This window comes from Mesoplodon mirus (genome assembly GCF_964341445.2).
Source record: "Mesoplodon mirus genome assembly, chromosome: 8".
Classification (NCBI taxonomy): domain Eukaryota; kingdom Metazoa; phylum Chordata; class Mammalia; order Artiodactyla; family Ziphiidae; genus Mesoplodon; species Mesoplodon mirus.
In genome coordinates this window covers 17,488,714-17,508,383 of record NC_138984.1, presented here as the reverse complement: position 1 = coordinate 17,508,383, position 19,670 = coordinate 17,488,714, and positions in this window count along the sequence as shown.

Here is a 19,670-nt window from a genome sequence, read left to right as displayed (position 1 = left end):
AATACTCATGTTTTGCATATCTAAGTCCAAGTGCTTTAAAAAAATCATACATAAATATATTTTAAAAATTCAATTTTAAACATAGCAATATAAATTTTTCCTGCAAATAATTGTTTTTATCTAACCTTTTCATGTGTCATAATTGTAAATGTTTTGCGTTCACCATGGCACCGTTTAGAAATCAACTTGGATTATTACTATCAGGGCCATGTGTTTGGATTTTGAAGAAGAGTTCTGACTTGAGGGCAGCCCTAATTGTTGATGTCCTGTCCTGTTACTAGAGCATGTGTTCCATGAATTTTCATAATTTTTTGATAGGGAAAATATTCACTAAGATCCCATTTAAGCTGTTCTGATAATAGGTCACCATGCCTGTTTTTCCACCTTGGAAGTCCACTCAAGCAGAGTTTCTTCCAAAGCTCAGATGCTTCCCCTCAGGACAGGGAGGGGACAACCTGAACATTCCAATCTGTGTGGGGGGAATACGAGGCATTCATTTCAATCTGTAACAACCTCAAAGACTCAGAATTCCGCAGGGTAAGAAGAGCAGACTCAGAGACATTTTCAAACCAAAGTTTGCCCTTGTCCAAAGGTAAGTTGTCAGTACAGCTTTGGTCTTTCACTGACCCAAATCCCTGGGATGGTGCTAGAAATCATTTGGGTCCCCCTAGGGGATGCTTATTAGTACTTTCCTCCCTCCCCTCTCTTACTTAAGTGGCATACAAACGCTGTAGATTCCAGACTCTGGTGTGATGAATGTAGTACAGATGGAAAACATAAGAGAGGTCAGAGCTGGTTGCCATTGGACTAAGGCTGTCCTATTCTCATGCAAGCGAAAAAGATGACTCAGAAAAATACAAAACTTTTGTTCATGCGGAACAAATGTTAAACTAACAAAACTTCTTTAATAAATAACAGAACTTAGTGGTAAGAGTCTCATCCAGCAGTTCACATGATTTTAAATACTGTTCGGCCACCCACATCATAAGTAATATCAGTAGATGTGAAAAATTGTGGCATCTGTTTTTTTTAATAAGTGTGTGTGTGTGTGTGTGTGTGTGTGTCACTGTCTTTAGTCCATTTAGAAACTAACAAGTATACATTTACTATAAGTAAATAAATTAAAATATATTATTTTTTTATTATTTAAATTTATTTATTTGTATACTCCATCTGACAATGTAGTGGGAATCAACAATTCCAGAATTTAAATGGTTACTTGATTTGGAGTATTTTTCAGTTGTTTTAAATCTGATTTGGCCTTGATGTTTATCATGTACTGGCAATGTCACTGGCTGGGATCCTGGTGAATAAATAGTTACTTCCTCCATGAGTTAGACATCCTCAAAGGTGCTCTAACTGCTATGGAATCTTCAAGTACCTACTTGAAAACCTTTCACAAGTGTTCTCATGATCAAAAAGCCTTAGGACCCCATAAACAGGATTTGTCTTGGACTGTGGCTATGCAGCTGGTTACACAGCTGGGAAACAGGACGAAACAACATTCAATCAATTCATTTTGGCCATTTCCATGATTACCAGTAATTGCTCCAGCTGCACGGATGTGCGGTGATCAATATTCATTGTAAAGATGGCAAAAATGGACAGCATGGATGCCCCTTTGTCTTTTCCTTTTACACATGTTGACCTGGCCACACAGAATAATTCATTCAACCGACAGCACCTAGCTTCTAATACTCCCATTGCAGAGTGCCACCATAGAAATGGCTGTTAAAAACAAAGCAAAACAAAATCCTCTAGCAATCAAGTGCCTTAATTAGTGCAAATAATAGTTTGGGGTGAATAGTTAGATGGAGAGGATGGCATAATGCCAGTGTTCCCACATCTGCAGTATCTAGACACTGAAAGTTGTATCCTAGCAGGGTCAGTTGTCCTTGAATTTACCCAAAAAGGGAAAGTTGGAACTCTAAGAGGATAACTAAGAAAGTAAGCTCCAATGGGGAGACCAAGGAACCCCAAACACTATAGGACAATAAGAGATGCCACTTTGCCTTTATCCTTGGCTTCAGTCAAGCTACACTCCTGAGGAACCACTGTCCCCTTTCTGTATTCCTTTTGTCCATACTGAACACATTCCACAAAGTTGACCCTGTAGAGTCTATGTGAGATGCTAACCTCTAAAATTTGGAAGTCTACTAAGCCCATTGCCAGACTGCCCAGAGATTTTAGATTTTTTGTTTTTTGGTCAAAAAGGAAGAAAAACTCCTCCTTGGCATCCTTGAAATCTGCCTTGAAACTTGAGCACACTTTTACCCTCCCTTTGAGAAAACCAGCGGGTTCTTTAAACACAACTCATTTTCTTTTATTTAAGAACTCTTCAGCATGTTGAATGGAAGACTGAATTTCTAATAGAAGATTTTTAAAAGTTAGATGAATGAGAGAATAAATGATTGATAGCCATGAGTATAACAAAGGGTGTGTCTCTCTATAAGAAGAAATACAACAAAATATTCCTTTTAAAAATAAAACGTGGATTTCAGTTAAAGGTTCTGCCAAGCTAATTTTCTTTTTTTTTTCTAAATTGCCTTCAGTTTCCAACATTCAGCTGCTGATATGCTTTTTTCCCCCTAACTAAACAGAGACCCCCATCAACATTAGGATTGGGTTTTAACTTTGACATGGACTTAGTATATGTTTTACAACAATCACTTTATCACCCTAGGCTTCAGTTATTTCATTCATAACAAAGGTTAAGTTTGGTCTTCTCCAGATGCTGGGAGTTCTTAGACCAAAAATCACTTATAGGGTGGAGGAGAGTAATTCATTCTGTGCTAAGAGCTCTTGGGACATGACTCTTTCCTGCTCCCTCTCTCCACTTCATCATGGACATTTTCTTCTACCATAGAATGGAGGCTATTTAACCCCAAGTATTCTCTGCAAATGACTGTCTGATTCAGTTTAAAAAGGATCCGTTGATTATAGGAGAAATGCGTAATACTCATCCTCATTATTACATAAAAATTTCTTACAACTTACTTTCACATACATTATCAGGTTTTCATTCTCACAGAACCTTATAACCTAGCTTATTAGATAATGCCCTATGATTCTTGCCCTGAGTTTTCAGACTTTCAGTGACAAGGCTGGCCCAGGTGCTGCCTGTTGCATTTTTCTTAGGTTAGTGTTTACAGAAGAGCTGGTGTTTGGCTCCAGTCAAAAACTCAAAGAGAAGCACTAGAGACCAAGCCAAGGGCAGAGGGCACCTGGAAAGCATCTGAATTCTAGCTCCAGCACCACTTGGGAATCCTTGGAGTCCATGTCACTCCAGCTGGGGCAATAAAGGGAAAATCAGGGAGTTCCAGCTGGGTGTGCCTGGTTAAGAAAATATCTTTTGGTTGGAAAAATCTCATTACTATTAATTGGGGGTGAGGTGGGATGGCACTTACTCTGTGTGAAACATAATGATAAGGATTTCATCTACTGTACCTCACTTAATTTTTCAGGTAAGTATCTGATGTGCTCATTAATATTTCCATTTTACATATAGGGAAACTGAGATTCAGAGAATTTAGATTACTTGACAAAAGCCACATTGCTAATGAGTGTTGGATCTAGGGTTCAAACTTGTGTGTGACTGATTCCAAAGTCAATGTTCTTCATGATCACCTAATACTGCCTACTAAGAAACTGAATGGCACACACAGGCACATGTACACGCACACACACACACACACACAAATGCATGACACAAAAAAATGTGTGCATTATTATTTTCTTAGCATAAAAGTAAATAAATGCTTGATCAAGAAATGGATTGCATAGATGCATGCAAGTGACAGTGTTCCTACGGGTGATTGGGTCCCACATTAGTTCCAAAGTGTCTGAACCAACTTTTATGAACAAGAACCTGGCCTCCAGCTGCCAATGAGTCATTCCAGGTCAGCTTTGCTGACAAAGTTAAAAACTTCTGATTAGCTGCCGATGTCAAGTTTCCTCCCTGGGTTATTTTTTTCACACTCTTTCCTCCATGTACAAATACAGAGGTGAGAAATACATTTAGTCCATTTTTGAAAATGACTGCCATGCATAGAAACCAGCATAATGTAGAATGACGGTCATAACGTGAAAAGTGTCACTTTGAGATGGTTGCTTGCAGTTGGCAACAGATTTTATTTACAACCAGGTGACTTCATTCAAATAGATGCTTCTTTTGCAAAGAAGGCTCCCTACCTATTCAGTAGAAAAGGGAATTTTCTTTAGAACAGTACTTCTGCACAAATACTATCATTACACAGATCCCTAGCCCAAGAGTTGATTACTCGGCTAACTAGAGAAGGGCAATCAGACTGCCTTTAACAGTTTATTCATTGCACTGAAATTCCCTTAGAATAGATTTCCTATACTGAACAGTTATAAGCCGTAGACTGGCCAGAAACATACCTATCTTTCTGTCTTGTGACATGGCTACCATTTCTTCTTTTTAAGAACAAAGCTTAGTTTCATTTGGAAGTTATTACCCCTTAGATGACCAACCGAATCCTGCCCCAAGATGCCTACCTAATATTTACTTTGCCTTTGAAGCATAATAGTTATGCTTGATTTTTTTAAACTTCTTAAACTCTGTCCATTTACGACAGAGACCAAGATTCCACAATGTAAATGTGCCTCATTAATCAACTCTATTATTTGGGAGAGTAATGAATATTTTACTATTTGACATCTGGTAGTGATTTTCAGTAACAGAAACAGGAATTCCTAGTTTACAAAAGTGCACATGTATAATTTGATTTCTTTTGGAATATATATATATATATCCCCTGCTGCTTTTCTTGGCCAAAAAAAAAAAAAATGGTGGGAGTAGGGGAGCTATCTGGGTGGAGTTAGACTGTAAACTCCATGTAGATTTATAACTAACTAACCAGCTTAGAGCAAAATGTTGTGTGAGCTATGTAATGTGTAAAATCTGGTGTTTATGTAGCTCTCGGGCTGGCTCAATACCAGTTACTAGTGAGTGATATCTAAACATAAAATAATTTCTACATAAACTGTGGGTTTGTAAAAATGTAAGCACTATATTTTTGTGTAGTCTGAAAGAAGGTATTCTTTGAAATAGATTATTAGTGTAGGGCATGATTCCACCCACTGTATTTTTGTGAGTTTTTTTTTTTTTTCTTTCTTTCTTGGAAGACTGATTAGGGACTTGGGTCTTTCCCAAAAGCCAACATGTACTTATAAAAATCTTGATATGCGATACAGTGACTAAAATGAAGTTTATGATTTACTTCAGGTTGACTTTGCTACTGTGCAATGAAAGCTTTCAATGAATATACAGTCATTAGTAATGTGTAGCCCCCGACTAAGCCATTAGCATCCAGGCGGGCTTCTTGGTGGGATCACCTTACAAACAACACTGATGCTATGTTTATGATTAAATATAGATGAAAAAAATGACTCGACTGGAGATGGAAAGAAAAATGAGATTAGAAAAGATTTTCAAATCATGGGAATTAAGCATTAATGGGTGGTTGTTTAGACTTCAGAAATGCAATACTCTCTTCTACAGTGGGCTATGGAATTAGGTATTTATCCCTTTTAACAAATTCCACATGTAATGAATGGACATGTCAGCCATGCAGTTATGATGCTCTTATGAAGAGCACTTTCAAGACTCCCTTGCATAGTCAGACCTCTTCACAGTCCTCTTGTCAGTCACTTCTGGATATTCAAAGAGATCTTTGATAGCCAGAGAAAGGCCAGATGAACCCAGAAGGCAAAAGTAGGGATGGGTGGCTGAGTGGTGGTGGTGAAAAAAGTTGCCACCCAGAGATGACCCAGAATTTGACTCTAAATCCAGTGGGTTTTCTCTAGTTCTTATTCCCATTCTACTAAAGGAAGTCCAAGCTGGCATAACACTTTTGGGTGTTAGTGTTCTAGAAAGAGAATGGTTTCCTGCTATATCAGTTGTGACTCTTTTCTGTTGCAAATGACAGAATCCCATCTACAAAATGGCTTAAGAAAAGAAAGACAGTATATTATCTCACCAAATGCAAATTCCAGGTGTATAGCTGGCCTCAGGTGCCATGGGATTTGGAGTTCATACATTTTCATCATGGATCAGTTTCTTGCCATCCTTTCCCTCTGCCTTCCTCTGAGTTGGCTTTATCTTCAAGCTTCACATAAAGATTCTCAGGCTCACATGGAATATATGCCTTGGACTCAGGCAAGCTGGGGGGCAGAAACAGGGAAGGCAGAGGTTATACCTTCATAAGGTGGGGTGGTTTGGGGTCAGGCCCTAAGCACCATCCTGCTTGAGAATCTGTCAGGGGAAAACAAGTCAAGGGGAGCAAAAGAAGGAGCCACTAGGGCCAGAAGCAGGACAAGAGATGGAATCTTAGGGGGCCAGGGTAAATGGGGGGGATCCAGCGACTAGAGGTGCTTCCTGGGGGTGGGGGGCATGCAGCCACAATGTCTCCCCGTTCTCTCTTCCACCCCAGCTCCATCCCTGACCTTTTCTTTTCATCCCTCCCCCCGCGACAGAAGCTATGGCCCTGGCCATGTCATCATGTTCCTGTGTCCCCTGCATGTTCCCCGCCCTTCACCCCCTCCTTTTGCGCGGACCCCATTACAATAAATTTTAAATAAAAACCTGAAAAAAAAACAGGACAAAAAAACAGGACAGGATCCTGTCCTGAGTGTGTGCTTTTGGGACCTATATATCACAGACACAAGAAATCTTAACTTCATTAAAGGCACAGGCATGCTTCTGTCACTTGTAGTTCTTAACTTAGCTCTGCCACAGTGCAAACTATAACCTAAACTTCTGCTCTTGTGACTAATACTCTTTTCTTCTCTTCAAGGAAATGCTTCCTCCCATCACCTCAAAACTATTAGCGGTTGCTTCCAAACGCTGTGAGGTGTGTAAGTTGCCAGGGGGCTGAGGGCACAGGAAGTGGGCAATGCCTTGGAGGGCAGGGACTATTTGAGCAATGGAAGGACTTGGTAAGAGAAAAGAAAAAATTCATCAACGTGTGTAATTCTCTCAGAAGGCAGGAATGTGATAGTTTCTCCCATTAAGAAGTGTCCTTTTCAAGTGGTGCTGAGTGTCCATTTTCCTGCTTCTCTTTGTATCCCAATCCATGGTTCCAGAAGAATACATGAGTTACAATATTTATGACAGTTGGACATAGTGACTGACAAATATTTTTGCAATATTAAGCAATTCAATTATTCTTAAATTTGTACCTACTTAGGTTGAGATACAACATGAATAAAGCATGATATAAACTCTTTACATTGGCAACTGGATGGACATTGAATGCTAGAATAGTAAATAGTTTTATTTTTATAAAAATATTTAATAAGATTTAATTATTTCAAAATTAGTTAAAAGTTAGTTTCATTTAAATACACCCAGTGATAAATTGTGTACAAGTTAATTATAATTCATTTATTAACTCTCAGTATTGATAGATATTTTGAAATTTTAGAAAAAAAAATATTGGAAAACATAATAAAATGATTTAACTTTCTAATTTGAAATTATACTTTATATTTTCAATGAAAATATACTCAGTAAAGTATATAAAATACCTTTAATATATTTTGATTAAAGTATACTTTGATTACAGATACATTTTATTCTTAGCCTTTTAAATGACTGAGAATAAGTTGAAACAATATTTTATTTTCCAGTCATATAAAACCAGCGGTGCTAAATGTATTTTTAAATGTTATTATGAAAGTATGTTAGTCAAGATAGGTGGCTAGAACATATTTCATTTAACCATTTATGTTAAAGTATAACTTTAAAATATGTCTGAAGTGTTCATCTCCATTGGTGTTCTTAGCCCAGTCTCTGCAGGTGTTCAGGGAGGGTCTGCTCACACAATTGTAAAACCAAGTCCAGCAGAAGAAAAGACCCCAGAAAGGAACAGAAGAAGTTTTGTTCAAACATAAAGTCCTGGAATTGAGTTTTATTTGTACTATTGGCCTGATGTAGTCCAATCTCTGTTACTGAATACCTGCTGATGACATGATTAATGCTGCAGTGAGAGAGTGGGTGAACCAGTAGTTTTAGAGATCTGTAAGTTTTATAGACTGAGGTAAATGTGGAAGTTTATATCACATGATTTTAGAAAAAAATAAATTTGGTTGAAAGGCCATGATATAGACAATAAACTTTGCTTTCAGGCACCACTTGTAACTATTTATTTTCAGTTAAAGAAGGTTTCTTTTTTGTTATACAAAAGTAGAAATAGAGATTAAGAACAAAGAAACTAGAAATGTTTCCTGCATCTTAATGGTTTCATTCACAACTTCCTCTGCAGTTCATTTTCTGTCCCAAAGATGGCCTGTCCTTGTGTGGGCACAAAACCAAGAGCTAGATGTTTACATTATTGCACACATAATCAGATTATCTTTAAATATAAAAATGGATAATCATTTAGAAATAATATCCTGCAAGATCTTATCTTAAATAGTACACAATTAAAACAGTTTCATAGGACCCCAAATCAAGTAGAAAATTACTAATAATGATAATAGCATATTACATTTTTGCAGTTTCATATATTTTTGTCAAAATGCCCTTATATCCATCGTCTCATTTGATGACTAATTTGGACAGTGTGGTCAACCACACTGACTCATTTTCCTTTTCAATTAAAAGATAATGTCCAAAGCAAGATGGTGGGGGTTTCCTTAGTTTGCTCTACAGTATGGTAGTTTTTACCCTTGTGAATGTTTGTAAATGTTTTGATCAGTGTAATATACACAGATATATGGAAAGAGTTGAAGTAGTTTTAGCAACAATGTTATGTTATTTTTCTCAGATATATAGATATAGATATAAAACAAGCCATACCCTTCTTCAATTAAGAGATACATATTAGTATACCTAAACAAACATACTAAGCCATAAATAAAGGGAAATAATAATTAGTTTCCCTACTAAACCAAGGTTTTTTATTTTATATTCCAAGAAGAAATAATTTCCATTACACAGAATTGGTAAGAAATTGATCAAAATTGAAACAAAAATGATCATTTTGATTCATGACATCAAAATGACTGCTTGTTTTAAGTCTTTCTTGGTCCTCTCTAGTGTCCCTGAAGAATAACTAGATGAAAGTTCCAAAGAGCTTTGAAAGAACAACTTACTAGAGGTTGCCAGTATTGAATGCCACCAATGATTTCTCATCACCATGACTAATATCAGTCATCAAGAGAAATAAACAAATTAAGCTCTTTGACTTCCAAATCTCCCAAGGGACATAGTTACTCCCAATAAGCAGAGGTGGTTATAACACTAATATAACTGGGTCATATGGATATTTTCTCCTTTAGATTGAAATCAGCTTCTACATTTGTAAAAGCTTGCTTCTTTGAAGGACAGTGGATTCATTCATTCATTTACTCATTCTCACTAGAAATCTTTATTGAGCAGCATCCCCTTCATTGAAGACTACCTTTTCTCAAGTAAGTCATACAGGCTAAGGCTAGATCAAGAGAGAGCCATTCCATCCTTTAGGCATCTTATTTGCCCATATCCAAAACCTTAGCCTTGAGAAGAAAACAAAGACTGGCTGAGGCATAATGTTCTGTTGAAGATGAAACTGACTTAGGGGGTTTTAGTTCACACCACTCTTATAGAGGCTTTTATCAACTCCTCTTCTACCTCCCTTTTGATCATTCCAAAAAGAGTGTTCTGGGGATGCTTCCGAATCTCACACTGTGAACATACTGTCAACCACCTTGTCCTACTATGCAGCTAGCCAACTACCAACATGATTTTTGGGTGAAAGGAAATTTTTTAAATTAATTTTTATTGGAGTATAGTTGATTTACAATGTTGTGTTAGTTTCTGCTGTACAGCAGGGTGAATCAATTATACATATACATATATCCACTCTTTTTTTTGCATTCATTTCCCATATTGGTAATTACAGAGTACTGAGTAGAGTTCCCTGTGCTATACAATAGGTTCTTTAATATTATTATTATTGGTGTATAATTGCTTTACCATGTTGTGTTAGTTTCTGCTGCACAGCGAAGTGAATCAGCCATATGCATACACGCATCCCTCCCTCTTGGACCCCCCTCATCTCACCCAACTAGGTCATCAAAGAACAACGAGCAGAGCTCCCTGTGCTATAGAGTAGGTTCCCACTAGCTGTCTATTTTCCATGTGGTAATGGATTTATGTCAAATCTAATCTCCCAGTTCATCCCACCCTCCCCTCCTCCACCATGTCCACAGGTCCATTCTTTAAATCTGCCTTTTTATTCCTGCCCTGCAATTCATCTGTGACATTTTTCTAGATTCCACATATATTTGTTAATATATGATATTTGTTTTTCTTTTTCTGCCTTACTTCACTCTGTATGACAGACTCCAGGTCCATCCACATCTCTACAAATGACCCAATTTCATTCCTTTTTATGGCTGAGTAATATTCCATTATATATATGTACCACACTTTCTTTATCCATTCATCTGTCCATGGATATTTAGGTTGTTTCCATGTCCTGGCTATTGTAAACAGTGCTCTGATGAACATTGGGGTACATGTGTCTTTTTGAATTATGGTTTTCTCAGAGTATATGCCCAGTAGTGGGATTGTTGGGTCATATAGTAAAAGAAAATTACAGACCAATATCACTGATGAACATAGATGCAAAAATCCTCAACAAAATACTAGCAAACAGAACCCAACAACACATTAAAAAGATCATACAACATGATCAAGTGGGATTTATTGCAGGGATGCAAGGATTCTTCAATATATGCAAAACAATCAATGTGATACACCATATTAACAAATAAAATAATAAAAACCATATGATCATCTCAATAGATGCAGAAAAAGCTTTTGACAAAATTCAACACAAATTTATGATAAAAACTCTCCAGAAAGTGGGCATAGAGGGAACCTGCCTCAACATAATAAAGGCCATATATGACAGACTCACAGAAAACATCATTCTCAATGGTGAAAAACTGAAAGCATTTCCTCTAAGATCAGGAACAAGACAAGGATATCCACTCTTGAGACTATTACTCAACATAGTATTGGAAGTCCTAGCCATGCAATCAGAGACAAAAAAGAAATAAAGGGAATACAAATTAGAAAAGAAAAATTAAAACTGTCACTGTTTGCAGATGACATGATACTATACATAGAAAATCCTAAAGATGCCACCAGAATACTACTAGAACTAATCAGTGAATTTGGTAAGGTTGCAGGATACAAAATTAATGCACAGAAATCGTTTACATTCCTATACACTAACAATGAAAGATCAGAAAAAGAAATTAAGGAAACAATCCCATTTACTATTGCAACAAAAAGAATAAAATACCTAGGAATAAATCTACCTAAGGATGCAAAAGAACTATTCTCAGAAAACTATAAAATACTGATGAAAGAAGTCAAAGATGACATAAACAAATGGAGAGATATACCACACTCCTGGATTGGAAGAATAAATATTGTGAAAATGACTATACTACCCAAAGCAATCTACAGGTTCAAAGCAATCCCTATCAAATTGCCAATGGAATTTTTCACAGAATTAGGACAAAAAAATATACAATTTGTATGGAAACACAAAAAACCCTGAAGAGCCAAAGCAATCTTGAGAAAGAAAAATGGAGCTGGAGGAATCAGACTCCCTGACTTCAGACTATACTACAAAGCTACTGTAATCAAGACAGTATGGTACTAGCACAAAAACAGAAATATAGATCAATGGTACAGGATAAAAACCCAGAGATAAACCCACACACCTATGGTCACCTAATCTATGACAAAGGAGGCAAAAATATATAATGGAGAAAAGACAGTCTCTTTAATAAATGGTGCTGTGAAAACTATGCAACTACGTGTAAAAGAATGAAATTAGATGAATGAATGAAATGAAATTAAAACAATCCCTAACACCATACACAAAAATAAACTCAGAATGGATTAAAGACCTAAATGTAAGACCGGACACTATAAAACTCCTAGAGGAAAACATAGGAAAAACACTCTTTGATATAAATCACAGACTACACACTATGAGATTAGAAATCAATTACAGGAAAAAAATTGTAAAAAAACACAAACACATGGAGGCTAAACAGTGCACTGCTAAATAACCAAGAGATCACTGAAGAAATTAAAAAAATACCTAGAAACAAATGACAATGAAAACACAATCCAAAACCTATGAGATGCAGCAAAAGCAGTTCTAAGAGGTAAGTTTATAGCAGCTCAAGCTCACCTCAAGAAACAAGAAAAACCTCAAATAAACAATCTAACATTACACCTAAAGCAACTAGGAAAAGAAGAACAAAGAAAACCCAAAGTTAGTAGAAGGAAAGAAATAAAGATCAGAGCAGAAACAAATGAAATAGAAATGAAGAAAACAATAGCAAACATCAATAAAACTAAAAGTTGGTTCTTTGAGAAGATAAACCAAATTGATAAACCTTTAGCCAGACTCATCAAGAAAAAAATGGAAGAGGACTCAAATCAATAAATTAGAAATGAAAAAGGAGAGATTACAACTGACACCACAGAAATACAAAGGATCATAAGGGACTACTATAAGCAACTATATGCCAATAAAATAGACAACCTGGAAGAAATGGACAAATTCTTAGAAATGCACAACCTGACAAGACTGAATCAGGAAGAAATAGAAAATATGAATAGACCAATCACAAGCACTGAAATTGAAATTGTAATTAAAAATCTTCCAACAAACAAAAGTCCAGGACCAGATGGTTTCACAAGTAGTCAAACATCAAACATTTGGTGGTCTTCTCTATCAAACATACAGAGAAGAGCTAACACCTATCCTTCTCAAACTCTTCCAAAAAATTGTAGAGGGAGGAACACTCCCAAACTCAATCTATGAGGCCACCATCACCCTGATACCAAAACCATACAATAGGTCCTTATTAGTTATTTGTTTTATATATAGTACTGTGTATATGTCAATCCCAATTTCCCAAAGAAATATTATTTAAAAAATTGTCCTTAGGCTTCAAATGTCTTTTACTGTTTAAAATAAAATATTATATTTACTATGTTAAAAACTCAATGAAGATAAGCTCTTTAGCCAATTTATTTTTTATTAATTTTCTTGATCTGTTATATTTTCTGCTGGTTAAGGAAACAAAGCTTCTCTGGTAGCCCTCAAGTTTTTGATATAATTGCTATAAAGGTAAGTACCAGAATGATTACCTATTGCATACCCATCACTCTGCTTGAACCAGATATGGAAGTTTGTCATTGTACTCTGTAATGGAAACTAGATGTTCATTATTAAACCTCAAAGGTGTTTATTAGGGCTTCCCTGGTGGTGCAGTGGTTGAGAGTCTGCCTGCCGATGCAGGGGACACGGGTTCATGCCCCAGTCCGGGAAGATCCTACATGCTGCGGAGCGGCTAGGCCCGTGAGCCATGGCCACTGAGCCTGCATGTCTGGAGCCTGTGCTCCACAACGGGAGAGGCCACAACAGTGAGAGCCCCACGTACTGCAAAAAAAAAAAAGTGTTTATTAAAAGGATAGGTGATATGACAAGTATAAGCCTCAAAAGGGGTGTTTATAAAGTAGGTGACCTCACACCAAGGTACTTCATTTCTCAGATCTTTCTGAGCTACTTTCTTCACAACTACTGCCAGCCTCCTGCACTCCCATGTCTGGAGGTGTGGAGGGTTTGGGATGCATGTGGGCTCCAGACTCATCACAACAGAAGCTGGTAGACACTGACTGGCTGAGCACCTGTGAGCTGGGGCAGCCCGGATAGATTGTCCTGAAGGGTGGATGCTGTCAGTTTGCCAGGGTTTCCCTGAAGCACTTCCAAGACGCTTCTAGTGTGTGTAAAGATGACCTTCTTCCATCAAGAAAATTTTAGAGTGAAATTCCCCATTAATTACTTCAATTTATCTCACAATGTAAGAATGGGATGGTGCTGAGTCAATGTTCACCAGCTGCAGTCTCCCAGTTATATCACAAAAGCCTCTGGCACTTTGTCTTGTCCACAACAGCTCTTCAATAAGTGACCGCTGCCATCCTTATTGTTATGGGAGGAGGAGACACACTGTGGGATGTTTTCAATGGTTCCAGGGAATTGGGTGGGTACTGACTCACAAAAAGTGGGTGGAATGAGGGGAAAAGGGTAATCTATTTTGGCTTCAATAAATTCCTATTTGTATGCTACACATAGGTTTATTTTTCTGGTCTCTATCTTTCTTCATTCCAGACAATCCCTTTGCCCCCCACCCCTACATCCATTCCCTAACACACACACTCACACACACACACACACACATATACACACCCACCACCACAACCAACAACCTCCTACCTGGCTAAACTCCATCAGCTTCTACCTCATGTATCCCCCTTAACTGTCCTTGCAGCCAGAACATGTCCTTTGGACTCAAAGTTGCACATATCCCCAAGGGTTGCACAACTTCACCCTTGCACACTCTGTCTGATAATCCCACCGACCCATGCATGCCAGAATGACACAGAGCAAGTTTAGATCAATGTACTAGATCTTCAACCAGATATACACAATTTTGTTGAAAATAAAAACCCTTTTGTTAGTATCAGTAGACACATAACTAGGGAATTGTTTTCTCAGGAGTGTGAACCTCTGAACTATGTAGGCAGGAGGTAAGTAAACAGATGATGAAAGAAAAGTCTGCGTGCCTCTCCAGGCCTGGGGGATAGCCCCAGAGCTAGAAGCTTCTTTGAGGAGCAGATCTGTGTGTGCAGGAGGTGGGGGAGGGGAAGTGGGAACGTTGGGCGTGGGGGCTTTCTCTCCTGTACTCAGTGCTGGAGCCCTGGCATTGGCTTTGACTTTGTCCTGAAGCTTTGGGCCCAATTCATCCTAGCTTCCATCAGCTGTGGATCAATTTCTAAATTGTTCTGGGAAAGCCACATAATGAAAACTTGTCAGTGAAGAAAAATGAGTAGCGTTCGTGGTAGCCTGACTCGTGACCAGTTACTAGTGAGGGTTTAATGTTCACTGGGTCTCCCTTGGTGGAATATTATATACGCCACCTTCCTAATGTGCATGGTGGTGTGAATTAGCTTTTTGAAACTGCAGGAGAGCCTATAATTTAGGAACTCAGGGCCATAACCACAGCCAAGGAAAGGATTAAGGTCAAAAGTAGAATCGTTCAAAAATGCCATTGGAAGCATTTTTACCTAGTGTGAAGCTTTTGCCAAGAGAAAGAGCAGGCAGTATGCTCTTCATGCCTCCTTAGGGAATGTTAAATTCAGAAGTACGGTTTTGGATTTGTCGATATGATCCATAAAACCCAACATTCTACAGCTGTAATTAAATCACTTTGAAACCTCAATCTAAAACACAATAACACTTTCTGCAAATAACGTTGTTCTGTGCAAAGGATGAACACTTCAAGGACAGATATTTGGGAGTTCTGAGTTTGAGATCATTGGTAAGTTCTGCTGGTAGATACGTAAATTTTTTAAAGGTGCAATTCCATTGTATGCAAATGAAGTTATTTCTAACTCCTAAATAGGTGACTAGAAAATGCTGAAGGAGTTTATATGAACTAGGTGGCGATGTGTTCCATGCATCTGCTCTCGTTATTACTAAAACATTATGAAAATCAAATCAGTTGTTTGCATGTTTCCCTGATGGCAGAAACAGAAGGCAGGGCTGGAAGATCCAAGTGCCTTCTTGCATAAGAGTCAGCCCTAAATCTAGGGTCTCCTACTGAAGGAGAAGAATTATTAAAAGGTTATAAATTTGATCTTAAGCTAAATAGAAAAAAGTATAAGATGCTCTAGGTAATGTTAGACATTGAGGCCTTGGATTTCCTGATTTTTTTGGACATGGTTATGCCTAGTGAATACATCATATTAAATTCACTGTTTATTGAGATTTTTATTTAGGAATTAAGCCACACTATGAATTGCAGTAGCCTACTAACTGGCTATCCAGAATTCCCTCTTGCTCCTGTACAGCAAGAAAGCATTTCCTTCCACACAGAAATAAATCAGATCATACCTTTCTACTGATCAACACCATCCAGCTTCCTCACCTTAGCCTTGTAGCACCTGATCTGGCCCCTGCCATCATCGCCAAGCTAATCTCCCATCCCCCTCCTCCTCAATCCCTGGGCTTCAACCATCCTTGCCTTTGAGTTGTCCCTAACAGATGGCAAGCTGTTCTGCATTTGCTTTTCCTCTGCCTGAAATGCTATTCCTCAAGCACTTTCTCATGCCTTCTTTTACTTCATCTAAGTCCTGGCCCAGTTGTTATTTTCTCAGAGACGTTTACTTGACCTCCTGTAGAAAGAGCCACACTACACCCTGCTTCACTCTCTAACAGCTTATCTGCTTTTTCTTTCTTCACAGTGCTTATCAGTACTAGACATTAAGTAATAAATGTATGTGCCATTCAATATTGTCTTTATCTCCATTAGAATGTCAAGGTCTCGGAGGAGGAATGTCAAGGTCTTTTTTTTTACTCATTGGTATGTTTTCATTACCTAGAATGGTAGTGGATCAATAGATATTTCTTGAAATCGAGAAATGTCCATAAAGGGTGGAGGAAGGAGAACTCTGAAAGAAAGAGGTACATGCAGAAATAGTCATAAGAAAAATCTCTTAAATGTAGGGCCTCTGAAATTCACCAGATCATAATAATCATTTTAAATGCTGAAAACATGCACACACACCCACACACACACCCACACACACACCCTCACACACAGATTCTTGGGACTCATCTCAGACTTAGTAATTAGGAACTTTGGAGGAAAGCCCCTGTCTTACTTTGCTCACACTGCCATAGCAAAATGCCACAGGCTGGGTATCTTAAACAACAGACATTCATTTACTCATGTTCTGGGGGCTAGAAGTCCTTGATGAAGATGCCTACACATTCAGTTTCTGGTAAAAGCATTCTTCCTGGCGTGCAGAAGGCTGCCTCCTTGCTGTGTCCTCACATGACCTCTCCTTTCACCTTTGGAGAAAGAGAGATCACTGGTGTCTCTTCCTCTTCTTATAAGGACATCAGTCCTACCCTATTATGGCCCCACCCTTATGTCCTCATTTAACTTTAATTATCTCCCTAAAGGCCCCATCTCCAAACAGGATCACATTGTGGGTTAGAGCTTCAGCATGTGAATTTTGAGGGGACAATGTTCAGTCCATAACACCCCCAGGAACTATATTTTTAACAACACCCAAAGTTCCTATATAATTCTGAAGGCCAGGAAAGTCAGGGAAGCAGTACTTAAGAATGAAAATGACTCTCTGGCTGTATAAAGGACCCTGCCATTCTTGGTGGTTGAATCTGTCTAATAATATGGGGACAAATCCTTAAGCAAGGATTTTGATAGTACGCTAAGATTTTGAGCATGTTGAAAGAGAAGCTACAAGATATGGAGGAAAGTAACCAAATCATAAGCAAGCATTTTTTAAAAATTTAAAAGTTTCTGTGGAGAATCACATTTGCTCTTTAGTCTGATGGAGACTGAACTTATTGGACAGCAGGGGCAAATGGTGGGTGAAGAGGAATGGTATTAATGCTTTCTTCCATTTTTGTCTTCAAACATGTCCTGTCAAATCTCCTTTTGCTGATCTCTATGGCAGAGCTCAGATCTTGCTAGTAAAGTCCAGGTATTAAGGAAGCTGGTCAAGTCTAGGCCAGCTTCAAACTTGAATTGCAAATTCAATTTGGGACCTACCTCTTCATGGCCTCTGGATTTGGAGTGGGAAGGGGTTGTAGTTGCCCTTCCCCTGCTTCTTGCTCTCTTACTTTTTAGCTCCTCAGGGTTAGAAAGAGTGGTGGAAAAGATTAAAAAGACAAAAGTATTTTTCATTAAGGGGATGTTGTGGTCTTCCTGTGGCTATCAATGCCCCTCTGGGTGGCAATAACCTATGCACCTGCTGTCAGTTTTGGGGGAACATAAGTGAATTCTGTAAGAGACCCCTTGGGCGACATCTCTATTTTGAAGTTCTCTGCTGGAGAGATGTTCTGTTTTGATCTCTTTTGAAATCCTCTCAGCTTCCTCACCCAGTAGAAACACTCTAGTCCTCTTGTTTTTAGGATTCTTTTGCCCATCTTTCACAGCATCACAATGATTCATGGAAAACTCATGCAAAACATAGGGCAAATGTTGGGAATGCAAGATGTTTCACTTATGAATTCTCTCTCTCTCTCTCTCTCTCTCTCTCTCTCATTTCCTTTTCTACCTGCTCAAATAGACAAAAATGTAAATGAGCAAATATGCTGCTCAAATTGAAATCTGAATAGGAAATGAGATGCCAGCCTCCATCAGTTACAAATATTCCTCATCACCTAAGTAGTCCTCCTGAGGGCTACCACTCCTGTTTTCATCTAGGGAAAATTCTCAGGACACTCCTCTGGGCCAACCACTCATAAAACAGTCTTGGAATTCCTTCTCTCCCCTGCTTTATTTAATTACGTGGTGGTGGGAAGGGAGGAGGACCATAGTAGAGATGATTGGTCACATCTTCATAGGTCCATAGGCCTGGGCTAGGCTTATGGACATAGGAAGAGTGTAATTTTTACCTTCAACCTTTAGCTGCAATTCGAAATAATGGAGGAAGTTCCATTCATATCCATTTTTGAAAACTCTAATGAGATGAATGGTTCCAAGTTTCTGCCAAAGCAAATTGTACATAATGGGTCCTGTGTCACTACATACTTCTGGAAGCTTATGATGGACCTTCTAATGACAGATTGTGTTTCTTCTTCACAGAGTAAAGAAATTCCTTTAGTAGACTGAATTTTTAAATTCATTATTACTTCTCCCAGATTTTTCAGTTTTTTTCCCATAATTATCCCTCCCTGTGAAATTTTAATACCATAGAAATACGGTATAACTTTTTATGTAATATCTAAGATTTTGTCCACCCCTTCCTCCAACTGATTTTCATCCTCTTGTGGGTAATATTGGACTTATTGGGAAGACATGACATAAAGTAGTAGCTTTGAAACAGCAGGTTTCAGAGTATTCTTAAATATAATATTGCTTTGTAAAGTTCAAATACCATAAATTTTATTCAACACCATTGTTAAAATAATTGAAATAAGTACTCCAGGTCTGTTCCATAACATTCTTAAAAATTGCACAACAGAGTTCTCAGGTTGGAAAAAAAAAATCAGAAAACTGGATCTCTTAACAAAGACATTACCTAGGTGAGCTCCCTAACAGATTTTTCCCCTCAACTTCCATTTTTAGCACTCTCAAAAAATTTCCAATAACTGTAAGTCCTTACCTTCAGCAGATGGCCTCTTTATATACATTGGACTTCATTCAATTTTAACCTTTGAGGATGATGCCAGCTCTGTGTTTCTTTTGATATTTAAGCATTGCCCTTTGTCAAAGACTAGTTTTCACTTCAGTCTGGAGTTTGTTATGTCAGAGTGGGACATAATGTGTGATTTTATGCTTTCACCTTAACCGTAAATGCTAACTTCAAATTTCAATTAGAAGTAATAGTCTATAAACCACCACATAAAAATGTACAATGTTCATTCCCAATACTTAGTTTTATTCTTTCTCATTAGAGAGCCATATTGAACAATGGGGCTTTGCTTGCACATGTTAATGAAAGTGCCATGCCTGAAAAAAGCCATAAAATGGGAGCCCAAAACAAAAGACTTGAGAAATTTATATAAAGACTTTGGTTTTTATTGTAA